The 15,804-nt window shown below is 42.0% G+C and overlaps 1 long non-coding RNA gene across 2 annotated transcripts; it reads right to left on the bottom strand.

The window, feature by feature from the left end:
* Positions 1-3,743: 3,743 nt before the first annotated feature.
* On the bottom strand, positions 3,744-13,177 carry LOC137345311 (uncharacterized). Of its 2 annotated transcripts, none has more exons than XR_010968566.1 (5): positions 13,124-13,177; positions 8,387-8,487; positions 6,933-7,053; positions 5,861-6,058; positions 3,744-5,144 (listed from the first exon to the last, which is right to left on the bottom strand). It is a non-coding gene; the product is annotated as an uncharacterized lncRNA (long non-coding RNA). The 2 variants fall into 2 exon arrangements; XR_010968565.1 differs by having other exon boundaries at positions 3,744-4,969.
* Positions 13,178-15,804: the final 2,627 nt, after the last annotated feature.

Genomic DNA, 15,804 nt, shown 5'->3' with positions numbered 1-15,804 from the left:
CACAAGTCTTCAGTACTGTTACTGGAATATTGTCAGAGCCAATAGCGTTTGCAGTATCGAATGCCTTCAGGTGTTTCCTGACATCAGGTGGAGTGAATCAAATTGGCTGAAGACTGGCAGCTGTGATGCTGGGGACATCAGGAGAAGGCCGAGATGAATCAGCCAATGGCAGTTCTGCCTGAAGATGGTTGCAAATGTTTCAGCCTTGTCTTTTGCACTGATGTGCTGGGCTCCCCTGGCATTGAGGATGGGATATTTGTGGAGCCCCCTCCTGTTTGTTGTTTAATTGTTCACCACCATTCATGACAGACAGGACTGTGGAGCCTGCTTAGCTTAGCTCTGCCTATTGTATGCTGCTTCCGCTGTTTGGTATACATGTAGTTCTGTGTTGTAGCTTCACCAGGTGGCCACCTCATTTTTAGGTATGGCTGGTGCTGCTCTTGGAATACTCTGCTGCACTCTTCATTAAACCAGGGTGGGGGAGTCCAGAACCAGTGGTCATAGTCTAAGGATACAGGGAAAATCTTTCAGGACTGAGATGAGGAGAAATCTCTTCACCCAGAGAGTGGTGAGCCTATGGAATTCACGATCACAGAAAGCAGCTGAAGTCAAAACATTGTATGTTTTCAAGAAAGAGTTAGATACAGCTCTTGCGTCGAAAGGGATCAAAGGGTATGGGGCAAAAGCGGGAACAGGTTACTGAGTTGGATGATCAGCCATGATCATCATGAATGGCGGAGCAGGCTCGAAAGGCTGAACGGCCTACTCCTGCTCCTATTTTCTATGTTTCTATGTTTCATGCTCCACATTATTACTGCAAATATGGTTTGCCCATTCTGTATGAAATTTAGAATTCTCCATGATTACTGTATTAGCCCATTTATTTTCCCATGCTCTCAGTCATAGGAACTCCTGGCAATTTATTCAAACAATTATCTGTTGAATCAGAACTTGTTGAAACTAAAACCTGCTGCTTGTGCGATTTCGAAGCATTTTTATCTGAATGTCTCCATTACATAAAGTTAATGTTTGATGTGGTTCAGTCAGATCTACTGATGGATGGTTGAACCAGTTGTGCACCAGATACATTTGAATCCCAAAGATGGAGGTCGGACCAGAAGGAATTTACCGGGATCCGGGTCATCACTGGGGGAGGGGTAGATCGACAGCAATATAAATATTATGTCAAATGCCGAGCCAATAGTTGGTAACTTAAAATTATAATAGTAAATTACTGAGGGGAGAGTTTGGTGCAGTGACACACACAAGCAGAAGTGGTGTTGGAAGTGGGTTGTGAAGGATATGTGTATTTGATTGAAGATGACTTTGTTTGTTGTTGAGACAATTGTAGACAGGCCTGTGAGATGACCAGATATAGTGGGAACAAAAGGAACAGCAGTAGATCATTTAGTCTATTGCGCCTGTTCCGAAATTCAATGAAGTCATAAAGTCATATACAGCACAGAAGGAAGGTATTCGGCCCATCAAGTCCATGCTGGTTCTCGCAGAGCAATCCAGTCAGTCCAACTTCCTGGCTCGATATCTGTAACCCTGGAAGTCTATCTAATTTCATTTTGAAATTATCTGCTTCCACCACCTTTGTGGGCAGCAGGTTCCAGGTCATTGTGTAAAAATGTTCTTCCTCACATTCCCTCAGCATCTCTTGCCCCAAACCTTTAATTTGTATCCCCTAGGTCTTGTACCATCAATTAATGGGAACAGCTTTTCCTTGTTTAACTTATCTAAGCCTGTCATAATCTTGTCTATCTCTATCAAATCTCCCCTCAAGCTCCAAGGAGACCAGCCACAACTTTCCCAACCTAACCTTGTGACTAAAATCCCTGGAACCATTCTGGTAAATGGCTGATTTACAACCTAGCTCCATGTGCCCACCTTTGCCCCAGATTCCTTTAATATCTTTGGAAAACAAAAACCTCTCAGACTCAGTTTTAAAATTAACAACGGATTTATCATCAATTGCTGTTTGTGTGAGAAAGTTCCAAACTTCTACCATCCTTTATGTGTTGAAGTGTTCCTTAATTTTAGTCCTGAACTGCCTGGCTCTAAATTTTAGACTATACTGCCTAATCTGAGAATCCCAACCAGCAGAGTTTCTATTTATCCTATCAATTCCCCTTTATCTCTTGAAATCTTCAATCAAATCACCCCTTAACCTGCAAACTTCCAGGAAATGCAAGACAGTTTGTGTAATCTATCCTTGTAATTTAAACTTGGACCCAAGGTATAATTCTGGTAAATCTACCCTCCGCTCCCTCAAGACAAATATATCCTTCCTCAGGTGTGGTGTCCAGAACTGCTCACAATTCTCCAGGTATGGTCTAATCAGGGCGTTGCATAGCTGAAGCATGACTTCAATCTCAATGTATTCTAGTCGTCACAATATAAAAGGTTAGCATTTGATTAGCTCTTTTCATTATTTTCTGTAGCTGTTCATGTCATTTTAACAATTGTTGCACATAGATCCCCAAGTCTCTTTGAGCCTCAACTGTTTCTAACTATCACTCATTTAGAGTTTACATGTTCTATCCTCTTTAGGTCTAAAGTTGGTGACACCAAACAGTTCTTTACATTGAAATCCACTTTCCAGAGATTGTCCATTTACTTACTATATTCACAACTGTTGGTAATTTGATATTACTAGCTACGTTGCTTATTATGCCACCTATCTTTGTGTCATCACAACTTTGGCTGTCGATGAAATTTGAAGTAACAGTCAATTAACCATTTAATCCCTTCCCAAATGATACAAAGTGATAACCTGATTGGTGACAGTGGTTATATTTTATTCAGGATAAATTAGACTTGCCACAGGCTAATGGCTGAGCAGCAGTATCAAAGCACCATCACCATTATTGCCCTGTGCAGAAGCACAATGAGGCAGCGTTAATAAGTAATCTCATAGTAAAAGATCTGCTGGGGAAAGAGTGATCACAATACAATTGAATTCCATTTTAAATTTGAGTGACATTCGCCAGTCTCAAAAAAGAATCTTAAACTTAGACAAAGCCAATTACACAGGTATGATGGGAGAGCTGACTCAGGTTGATTGGATAAACGGAGTAATCACAATGGCGGTAAAACAACAGTGGGAACATTTAAAGAAACATTTCAAACTGTTCAAAAAAAAATACGTTCCATTGAAGAACAAAAACTCAGCTCGTAAGCTCTATCCATGCTTTACTATAGAAGTTAAGAATAAAATTATATTCACGGAGTGATGCTTGAAAACACAGAGCGTGAGCAGAGTGGCAGGGAATGAATCACTGAAGCGGCAATGCGGGAGTGAGCAGCCGAAGGGCGGCGGGGGAAGGGGCAAGGCCTGGAGTGAACAGCTGAGGGAAGGCAGCAGCGAGGTGGGGGTGGCGGGGCGGGGTGGTGGTGGTGCGTGCGTGCAGATGGGTGTGGGAGGTAACGTTGAAGAGAAGCGTGATGGCAGGAAGGAGTGGGGTAATGTTGGGGGTGAGATGGAAGCGGCAATTGCAGCCATTGAGGACGTTTGGCTTTAATTTTTTTTTGTGACAAATTGATCAGCGCCATTTGTCTGACTGGAAGCTGCCTGAGACATGGTCGTGACGAGGCTGCATTTGCGCATCCGCCAGTACCGCGCCACCTAGTGGTTGCGTTTTCAGCAAATGCAGCCATTATTAAATGGAGCTCATTCACATTTAAAGTAAGTCTTGTGCTGGGTGTATGGCTTTTAATAAGTTTCTGGAATATAGGAGTGAGATTACATTTGTTTATTGAGCACTCAGTACATGCAATAGTATGTAAACATAGAGGTGAAATGTATAAATTACAGCCACACTAGATGACGGATGCTTGGGGATTAAATATTGCGACCATTCTGAATTCAGTGCCTTCGGCTTTTAAAAAATTCAAATGCTCATTACAAACTAATCGTTTTGATGTGTTTCTCTCAGTCCACCATGTGGAATTCCAGACCATTCTGTGTTACATTATTATATCAAAGTTAAAATTCAGCTTCATTTAAGGAGAATTTAATTTACTTATTCTTTATGAGTTATGATAATCTTCCTTACTGAACGAGCTGTTTTTACATTGGTCTAACCAATATTATAACGCTAGTTCTCTATCTCACCGGTACTTTCAATTTTGGTCGATATCATTGCAACTCTATGAAGTGAAAGGTGAAATTATCAATCTAACTTTGTCTCTTTATCATTGATGTCAATTCAAATGATGAAGTATGACATATGTTTCCTTTGCAGAACTAGGACCTTCGCACAAGATTTCCATTGATTGACGTTCTCTGAAATTTATGAATCGGAATACAACAGCAAGTTTTCAATTATGCTTCTCACTTCCTGAAACTGACCACTGTAGGTTCAGTCCTGGTCTAAGAATCCAATGGTACTTCAGGGTAACGTACTTCCCTGTTTAATAGGCAAAGACTAAATATTGATAATTCTAAAATATAAAGAAAAGAACACAGCATAATATTGTCAGACTTCAGCACAGTATGATTAACCATCAGCTCAAAGTGTCCCAATCACTTGGCTTTAGAATATTTAAGGACATCTCTAAACAACATTTCATCAACATCATATGACCATCTCGAAGTATTCAATTGCACAGATCCCTACCCAGGTCTTTACATATTAAACTGCCCAGAGCCACAGTACAGATTTCTTGTCATGGTGTTGTCAGCGTGACAGGCCATGTTTTGGGCCCGTTCTTCGGAGCATCCTCATCATGCATGTCTCAGATTGGTTGTTTCAGGTGCACTACTGCACACAGCGATTCCCAAGATCATCCAGCATGAGACATCCGATACACATCCTTCCTCTCCTTTCTGGTTATCTTTCTTAGATCCAGGGGTCTGAACTTGTTTGATTACAATCTCTGCTGGATGAACTTGATGTTTCCAGTAGAGGGCAAGCTTTCAAATATATTCTTCTCTGCTCAGCAAAAGCAAGAACACAACCATCTGCCAGAGAAAACTAACAATTAAATACCTTAACTGCACTTTACTGACTTTTCTGCATTGCATTTCATCTGCCACGTGTCTCTCCATTCAACCAGACTGCCTTTGTCCTCTTCAAATCTCTCTCTGCCCTCCTCACAGTTCACAGTACGTCGAAGTTTCATGTCCTCAACAAGCTCTGAAATGTTGATTTGCACACCCAAGTCTAAGTTATTTACATATATCAAGAATAGCAGTGACCCTAGCATTGACCCCTGGGGACCCCCCACTCTATACCTCTCTCCAGCCCGAAAAGCAACCACCACCGGTATATTGTTTGCTGCCACGGAGCCAACTTTATATCCATGCTGCCACTGTTCCATGGGCTGTCACTTTTCTCACAAACCTGTTTTGTGGTACTTTGTCAGAAGCATTTTGAAATTTCATGTACACCACATCTACCTCATTACCCTCATTACTCTCGGTCACGAGATCAATATATTTATCCACTCTAGTCAAAATCGATTTGCCGTTAACAAATTCTTGCTGCCTTTACTTAATTAATTTACAGTTGTCCAAGTGGCTGTTAACTATCTTCCGGTTTATCTTTTCTAAAAGCATTCCCATCACCGAGATGAACTGACTGGCCTGTATTTGCTGGGCTTATCATTGCACCATTCTTTGAACAAGTATGTATAATTTACAATTCTCCAGTCTTCCAGCACCAACCCTGTATCAGGAGACAGTGGCCCATTCTACTGGTCCAGGTTACAATGGTGGTGAATCTGATGGGGAGACCAGAGTCAGCAATATTCTTACCAAAACTTAGAACCATTTCCCATAGCCACGACTGTAATACATTGTTTATTCACTAAAGGGAACATTTTCATTCAATTAAACAGATGTATCTCATACCAGTGCCTGCGGTCTGAGGATGGTAACGCTGTTCTGCTGAAGATCAATCCTGAATATTATCTTTGAAGACTGAGAGGAATATTCGCTGCTTTAGCAGGAAACGATTCTGTTCATCCGGGGAAAGCAGAAGACATCAAACACACGGCAGAAAATGTAAGCAATGTTTTCTCATACTTGCTCATTTTCATAACAACAATCCTATTCCGTAAAACATAAAGAATGTCATTCTAAAACTGAACACGGGGTCGAACTAAACTCTAGTTAGGACAGGACGTTTTGCTTGGATTCTTTTTTTCATTTTGAAAACAATCTCACAGCCAGTGTCCACGGAGATTTCATCACCTTCTTCAGCTCTTCCCTGAATTTAGTTTGAGTAGCGGCATAAATACACGTATTTGTGCAGGAACTCAAATACTGAAGCATAACTCCGGTTTGAGTGGCGATGTATGCAGGAGATGTATAATCGGGTCGGTAATGCACGGCTATGCTGCTCGTTGCATGGCTCACGGCAGACGGTAGATTTAACAATATAAAACTGGCAGATACAGTGAACAGTAAAATAATGGATTTCTTTCTATTCTCCATCTCTTGATCTCTCGGACTTTCACTGCTGTGAGTCCGGAGTCCCCTGCGCGCTCTACTGGTTATTAAAATACGTCTGACTGTCAAAACGTTTAACAGTAATATCAGAGCAAAGGGAAGCCATGTATAAATGATATTCTGTAAGAGGAGGTACGCTGCACCTGCAGGCGATGAAATAAAAGCCACACTGGGGCGGATAAACCAGTGAATATTGTTAATTATTTGCTTATGTTCGTACACAAACCAAAAGGGGATGGTCTGTGAATATATCAGGATGGAAAGGGTTGTTAATACTGCCGCTGCAGTTCTCACGGTGCAATACTTTCTTTTTAACTGCTGACAGCATATAGCTACAAGTCGATCAAATGTGAAGGAGACTGTAAACCACATCGACATACCGTGGTTGGTACAAAGCATGTAGATCATGAACTTACAGACGGCAGTGTAGGAGAGGAATGAATGTGGAAAGCGTTTACTCAAAATATTATACCCGATTATATTAAAGAGCATGACCAGTAGATCTGCTGTTGCCATGGCCACCATGTAGACAGAAATACACTTGGAGAGGCCGCAATTTCCTCTGGAGAGAATGACAATTGTCAATAGGTTTGCTGCAAGAAAGAGGGAGAAGATTTAAGTTACGGAGACAGGCAGACACTTTCAAGAGCATGTTGTGAGCAAAATGACATATGTGTGTTTGTACTTAGACTGAATCTTATTTATAATATTGACAAGCATTGACAGCTTTTCTTTCAAACGAATAAATGATTATAATCTCACTACCCTTCCAGCATACTTCATTCAGACCATATCAAGGCCACAGGACGAGGTTTGCCCAGAGGCCGTAGCATGAATGGCAACGGAAAGCAACCCCCATCACCACCCAGTCACAGAGGGTGTATTGGCTTTGGGCGGGAGTGTAAACCAGAGTTATCATATCAGTGTCCATCATTCTTCTCTGCCGGTATAATTTCCACAGCAGATTGAGCTCCATTACTATAATCTGCGGTCCAGGTCAAGCCACAGTACCTCACAGAGACAGTACTGTTGTAAATAATAGTCCATTCGAGGGAAACTTTAGATGGCTTTATACATTGTTAATATTTAGCTGTCAATAAATTGATGGATTTCCATACATAAATTCAAACACATATTTTATTCCTCTGTTCAACAGTAAAGTCATCTTGCAATGAGGCTTGGGCCGTTTGATTCTGCAGCCCAGTTTGATATGATACCAGTGCGGTCCCATGCGGCGATAGATGGAGTTTTAAATTAGCTTCTTCAGTTTATTTGGAGATAGGAATCTCGCTAACAGCATCAGATGTCTGCAGTATTCAGTACAATTTCCAAACCATTATTGCAAGGACATGAATTCAAAAATAACTTTTAGCTGAGACAAAACATTCAATTTAGTTCAATCTTCGGCACGTTTTCCATTTCTAATGGCTCGAAGGAGCAGCTCAGGAACGGAGCGGGAGCTGGTGGAAGAAGAAAGGTTATTTCAGCCGAGGGAAGGGGAGTGGCTCCCTGAGCTGCAATCGTTAGAAAAAAAATATTTCCCAATCTCTCTTAGTTGGACTTGCCTGTAGTCCGAAGAACTGTCAACTGATGAAGAGAAGGAATAACGCTACAAAAAAAATAATTACATTGGACTCCAAGGAACACATTCGTCTGTGAGCTGTTGGCGAGAAACGGTAACAACATTGCCCTCCCGCAGTATAACGAGAAAATTAAACGCCTTATATTCACGAAACGCCAACTGGAACAGTGCCTCACCCGTTGTTCAATCTGGTGAAATTCCCACTGACATTCCGGCTCTGCAGTAAAGACATTCTCGTGATCCGTTAAATAACCATTAACAGTGAGATAATCAACAGCTATTGGACAACAGGACTTACCTGGGGCACCAAAGGTAGCAATAAGAGGGTAGTAAACGTCCTTTACCTGTAGAATTATTGGCCGCTGCATTTTGTCGAAGAAGGTGCGAATTCTGTCCAGCTTCGTAATTCTGACAGCACTATATCCGAAATCCATCAATGCTCCCCCTTTATAGAACAATCCGTGCCCAAGTGAGAAAATGAGGTGACACAATAATTCGCATTTGTTACAGTCACTTCACAAACTGGAAAGCCATGGGGAAATTGTGCCGCTCAGTCCTTGCAACTACTGCCATTAAATTATATCAACAGCAAGTAGTTCTCGAGGGAATGTGTGCTGCGCATGCCCTCTGAACGCTCAACGAAACATTGCACCTGGAAACTATTTTGTGTTCTCGAAGCCTTATATCAGTTCTGTTAAGTCTTCACTGATTCATTGTAGAATTTAGATTTATGCTACACTTGGATGATTAGTAGCGATGACTGGACTCTATCATCACTGATGATGACTTCTCAATAACATTGTGGATTGTGGTTCACTTCTAACATTATTAGTAATGATCATATTCTAACCTTCATGATGGTAATGCTAGTGTGACATTACTGTTGCTAATCTACTCAGACATTATCAGTAACGAATTTAATCTAACATTACTGATAGTGACCACACACCAACAGTACTGGTGATGCCCTAATTCAGCATTACTAATACTGCCCCCAGTCAAACATAACTGAAGGTAACTATACACTGATATCAATGGTGATGACCACATCCTGTCATTAATGATGGTGATCCTGTACTAACATTACTGGCGATCACCCTACTTTGACATCATTGGTGGTGATCCTTTTACATCAATAGTAGTTACGTTGCCCGAACGTCAGTGATTGTGAATCTATTCTACTTGTATTGTTGTTGACCTTTACAAAACAGTAATATTAGCAGCCCTATTGTAACATTATTTGTGACGAGCCCACTCCATTATTGCTGGTGGTGATTCTACTCCCGATAGTGACCCTATTCTAACGTTGCAAGTGGTGATTTTACTGTAACATTACTGATGGTAACCTTACTCTAAAATTGCTGGTGGTCATCATACTCCAACATGGCTGTTGGTGACTCTATTATAACATTATAACTGGTGATCCCACTGTTACATGTCAGGTAGTACCCCTACTCCATATTATTGGCCATGAAGCTACTCCAGTTGGAGTATTCAGATGACTGGCCCACATTAACAACTTTATTATAAGTGAAAGGCGTTGAATCCCATGCCATTCAGCTTAGAGCTTTAAGGGTGTCCCCATTAGCAGAAGCTGCAAAAGAAGGCAGCTCGTCTCACTGCCGAGAAGCATCTCCATTCCAAGATCCAACTCGCAGACTTTTAACTGTAACTGCTTTCATACAGACTGGCGAGTTCCATAACCTCACCCACCATCCCTTTTGCAGCTCGGAAGGATTCTTATTGTGTTTACTTTCCTCACAATGATGAGGCGATGCCTTCATCCACTGTCATGGTTTTATTTTGTCTCCACCACGAGAGACACTTTAATCCCTCTGTATTCATTCTGCGTTCAAAGTTTAGTTTTCTTGATTGATGCCAGAATGCAGTCGTAAGGACATTTTACAAAGGAGCACCATTTATATTGAACCTTCTGAGATCCATATAGCTATTGGATGGACCATCTTCATTCATCTCACAGGAACCAATAACTTTCAATATCACAGGGAGAATGGATCAAATTAAAAGTTTCAGAGGCCGCTCTCTCACACACTCGTACAATCCCCTCCTCTCTCTTCTATTGTCTCTCAGTCTCCTTCTGTCTATCTGTCTCTACTGATATCCCTCTCTCAGAATCATACAAGCACAGAAGGTGGCGATTCGGCCCATCGTCCCTGCACTGGGTCTGCGAACGAGCAATTCACTTTGTACCATTTTCCCGCCTTCTCCCTATAACTTTGCACATTCCTCCTTTTCATATAACAGTACAATTCCTTTCTGAATGTTTCAATTGAAGCTGTCACCTCCACATTCTCAGGCAGCGCATTCCAGACCTCAACCACTCGCTGATTGAAAAAGGGTTTCCTCATGTTGCTTCAGCTTCTCTTACCTATTACTTTAAATTACTTTTACATTCTCGATCGATTCATGAGTGGGAAGTTTTTTCATATCTAGTCTTTCCGACCCTTCATGATTTTGAATACCTCAATCAAATCACCTCTCAGCCTTCTCTTCTCCAAGGAAAACAGTCCTAACTTTTCCAATCTATCATCATAACTGAAATTCCTTATCCCTGGAACCATTACCGTGAACCTTTCCTGTACTCTCGCCAATAACCTCATATCGTTCCTAAAGTGCAATACCCAGAACTGGATGCAATACTCCAGCTGAGGCCGAAATAATGTCTTATATCAGTTCTTGTATTCTATGTCCCTAATTCTAAAGCCCAGGAAGCTGAATGTTTTTTTTTAACTGGTCTCTCATTCTGTCCTGCCACCTTCAATGAGTTATGCATATATACACCGAGGTCCCTCTGCTCCTGCACTCACTTATGAATTGTACCCTTTATTCTATATTGACTCTCCATGTTCTTCCTACCAAAATGAATCACTTCACATTTCACTGAATAAAGCATCATCTGCCACTTATAATCCCATTACACCAACTTGTCTATGTCCATTGAAGTTCTACACCATCCTCCCCACAGTTCACAATGCTTCCAAGTTTTGTATCATCTGCAAACTTTGAAATTGTGCCCTGTACACCCACTTCTAGATCAATGCGTGCAAATCTGGTCGCCACACTACCAGAAGGACGTGGAGGCTTTGGAGAGTGTACAGAGGAGGCTTACCAGGATGTTGCCTGGTCTGGAGGGCATTAGCTATGAGGAGAGATTGGAGAAACTCGGATTGTTTTCACTGGAACGACGGAGGTGGAGGGGCGACATGATAGAGGTTTACAAAGTTATGAGCGGCATGGACAGAGTGGATAGTCAGAAGCTTTTTCCCAGGGTGGAAGAGTCAGTTACTAGGGGACATAGGTTTAAGGTGCGAGGGGCAAAGTTTAGAGGGGATGTGCGAGGCAAGTTGTTTACACAGAGGTGGTGAGTGCCTGGAACTTGCTGCCAGGGGAGGTGGAGGAAGCAGATACGATAGCGATGTTTAAGAGACATCTTTTGACAAATATATGAAAAGGAAGAGAATAGAGGGATATGGGCCCTAGAAGTGCAGAAGTTGTTAGTTTCGGCAGTCATCAAGATCGGCGCAGGCTTGGAGGGCCGAATGGCCTGTTCCTGTGCTGTACTGTTCTTTGTTCTTTGTTCTATTAATATATATCAGGAAAAGCAAGGGTCCCAACACTGCTCCCTGGGGAACTCCAATACAAACCTTCCTCCAGCCCAAAAGACATCCATTCACTGCCACTCTTTGTTTCCTGTCACTCAGCCAATTCTGTATCCATTTTGCCACTATACATTTTATTCCATGAGCTATAACTTTGTTCACATGTCTGTTATGTGGCACTGTATCAAACGCCTTTTGACAGACCATGTACACCACATCAACTATATTGCCCTCATCAGCCCTCTGTGTTAGCTCCTCAAAAAAACTCAAGCAAGTTAGTTAAGCATGATTTCCCTTTAAGAGATCCAAGCTGGCTTTCCTTAACTAACTCGTATTTGTCCATATGACGATGGATTTTGTCCCAAATTATTGTTTCTAGAAGATTTCCCACCACCGAAGTTAAACTGACTGGCCTGTAGTTACTGGGATTATCTTTACCGACTTTTTTGAACAATGGTGTAACGCTTGCAATTCTCCAGTGCTCTGACACCACCCCAGAGTCTCAGGAAGACTGAAAAATTATGGCTCGTACCTCTGCGCTTGCCACCCTCACTTTCCTCAGTATACCTGGATGCATCTCATCTGGTTCTGGTGTCTCATCCACTTTAAGTACAGAGAGACTATCTAATACTTGCTCTTTATCAATTTTAAACCAATCTAGTGTCCGACGTAACTCCTCTTTCGACATTGCCTGGATTGCATCTTCTTCCTTGGTGAAGACACATGCAAAGTGTTCATTTAATATCTCAGCGATGCCCTCTGCCTCCATGTGTAAATCCCATTTCTGGGCCCTAATCGGGCCCGCTGCACCTTTTGCCATGCTTTTACTATTTATAGGCCTATAGCAAACTTTGGGATTTCCCTTAATGCTAGCTGCCAGTCTCTTTTTATGCTCTCTCTTTGCTTTTCTCATTTGCTTTCTCACTTCCCCTCTGGATCTTCTATTTTCAGGCTGATTTTCAATAGCATTTTCTACCTGACATCTGTCATAAGCACGCTTTTTCTTCTTTATCTTAATCTCTACCTCTTTTGACATACAGGGAGCTCTAGATTTGTTTGCCCTACCTTTCCCCTTCGAGGGAACATACCTTTACTGTGCCCGAACTATCTCTTCTTTGAACGTAACCCATTGTTTATCGATTGGTTTTCCTGTCAGCATTTGACTCCAATTTATTCACCCCAGCTCCATTCTTACCCCCGTGAAGTTGGCCTTCTCCCAGTTAATTATTCTTACACTGGATTGCTCTTTGTCCTTTTCCACAGTCAGTCTAAACCTTATGATACAATGACTGACAACATTCTGTTGGAGAAAATTTTCCTGAACATACTCTAGGAACTCTTGCCTTCACTGTCGTTTACACTACTCTGTTTATGCTTAATTTCACCATCTTTGTCATTCATAAAATGTTGTTCAAATTAACATTATACTTTCTCCTATTTATATGGACTAAACTCACTCACAGGGTCAGCTGCCAACTCCAGCTCCTGTCCATGGTAACTCCAGCTGATGAATTGCAACCAGGGGTTAAAGCCTGTCTGCAGGTGACATCACGAAAAGAACAGAAGCCAATCACACAGCAGCCAGCACAAGCCTCGCCCTCTCACTGTTTTGCAGGGTCACATGACCAGGCTGGTCCTGCTGCAATCGCACTGGACTGACGGGCAGGTTACAGAATCAACCCAATACAGTGAAGGCTGTGTCAGCTACCCCAGGTCCTGTCTAAACATGGCCCTTGTAAAGAATACAGCCTTCAATAATTAGCCTTATCAATCTTCTCTCACGACTTTAATGTGAAACCTCAATCTCCAATGTCTGCCCCACCACACGTCCACCTGTTGCTTGATCGAACCAAAGAAATGGCAAGATGATTTTTTTTTGTTCAAAACAGGATGCAGCAAGGAGATGCTCTGCAAGTAATAGAGAAAAATGTTCCAAGGGCAGTGCTGCTGTATTTAGATTTAAATGAGCAAGATGGATGTTGATGTTCGTGATTGGATAAGTCTGACCTCTTTGACATCAGTCTTTTTTCTCTGCTCTGAAAATGTGCAGTCAGGAAATATATGACATCTGAAGGACGGACGGGGTCATCGAAAAGGAGCCAAAATAAAAATTGAAGAGGGAAACGGTGGAACATTACCTGTCCTTCATGTCATACACTCGCAGTACATCAGAAGCAATCACAGGAAATGCAGAATAGGTGCGAATAGGACACACAGGGATGAACCCCAGAGGTTGCGAATGGAGTCACAGATTTTTTGCTGCACTCTTCCAGGGTCAGTTCCTGTGAATGGGAATTTTCGTTGTTTTATGCCCTTCTCTGCCAGTGTGTGGGATGTACCAGATTACAAGCCGATACGTGTACATAAACTAAATGGTCAATCATCGTATCAGTCAGTCAGATAAAACAATTTAAATCAAGAAGGAAACTACTTACCCCAAACAGCAATCTCCACCACCTATTATTCATCCTTTGACGATGTGGCAAGACATTTAACAACTTCTGTTGAGATTTTAGCCTCGTATACTTTTTCCACTGAGCATTTATTTTATGAACCTGTAGAACAGAAAGGGAAAAAAACAGCGATGAGTCCGCCAATCCCAGGAGCATCCAGATATTTTGCTGATTCCAACATAAAACCCAGAGACCAGTAGGGAAACATCCAACACTATAAAAGTAGTAAGATTAAAGAAAAAGAATTCTGCCAGGCATGAGCTGCAATAATGCAGAAAAATAAATTTGCAATTAGCGGAATTTGCTCCACTCTATAATTTGGCGCCAGGATTCTCTTTGTTATGTGGTAGAGTATTTTTATTTTACAGTTATCTGTCACCATTCTCTTGGTTGGACAGTTGTAAAGATCGTCTGAGGTTCCTGCAGGGGTGCGGATGGATTACTACCGACCTTTTTAGATCTCCTATACTTTGTTGCCAATCACTCACAATACCCCCAATCAGAGAGAGCGAGCCAAGAGAGCTGCTGATAACTTCCTCATGCAGCCTTTCAAAATATTCCTACCTGAAGAAACATCTACTCGGAGGCACTGTTAGCATCCCCACCCCTCTAATCACACTGCCGTTGTGATGTCAAGTCACAAACTCTACACCACACTTCCACAGGGCAATTTGGATATCCCACAGGTGGAGAGACAGCATCGTGAGTCTGCACTTCCTTTTCCTCTGCTTTGACATGGGAACAAAGCATTTGCCAGATGCATCGAAGAGGCTTATCAGGGCATTCGTCTCATTCAACGATTTCTCCTGTCCATGTAAGATGTAGCCTTAGGTATTTTATTAGTACCTGATATATGAACCCTCTCAGCCCATCAGGAAGTGTGATCAGTTTCTGTAAGCAGACCAATGTCACTCCCTCCTCCTCCTCTATTGACCCCAGGGTGTTGCCATTCTCCAACTGTCTAACTAACATTGAGATTTGGATGAGACAACATTTATTTGAGAGAAATGTTGACGAAACTGGCACCAGGCTCTCTGTTTCCCACAAACACCATCACAAAGACTGTCTTGACTCTATCAGTCTCCTTACTTAAAACCCAGGCTAAACACAGATGCGTGGATCCTTGGTGCTCTATTCGACCCCGATTTCAGTTTCTTCTCCTACAGCTCATCCACTACCAGCCACCATCAAAACATTACCTGTTCAACCTCTCTACTGCCTGAACCCGAATTCCATCCTTTATCACCTCGATGATTAATCTCCCCAAGCTCTCTCTACCAACATCTCACTTCCCCACTCCACAAACTATACCGATTCTCAATGTCAGAGGGCAAGGGTTGTCCTGGATAAAGTCCCACAAACCTGTTCACTGCCTTTGTGCCAACTTTCGCTGGCTCTCATTGCGCCAGTAAATTTGTTTGAAGATCCTTGCCTGCCTATTACAAATCCTTTGTGCCTGATTCCCTACCTATCTCCTTTTGCGTGTAAAGTTATAGTGCATGGGATTGGTGATAGTGTATTCTGATAGAAAGAAAGTTGGTTGGCAGACAGAAAACAAAGAGTAGGGATAAATGGGTATTTTTCTGAATGGCAGGCAGTGACTAGTGGGGTACCGCAGGGATCAGTGCTAGGACCCCAGCTATTCACAATATACATGAATGATTTAGATGAGGGAACTAAATGTAATAT

Source organism: Heterodontus francisci, chromosome 28 (assembly GCF_036365525.1).
Source record: "Heterodontus francisci isolate sHetFra1 chromosome 28, sHetFra1.hap1, whole genome shotgun sequence".
Lineage (NCBI taxonomy): Eukaryota > Metazoa > Chordata > Chondrichthyes > Heterodontiformes > Heterodontidae > Heterodontus > Heterodontus francisci.
This window is presented reverse-complemented; position numbering and strand designations above follow the sequence as displayed.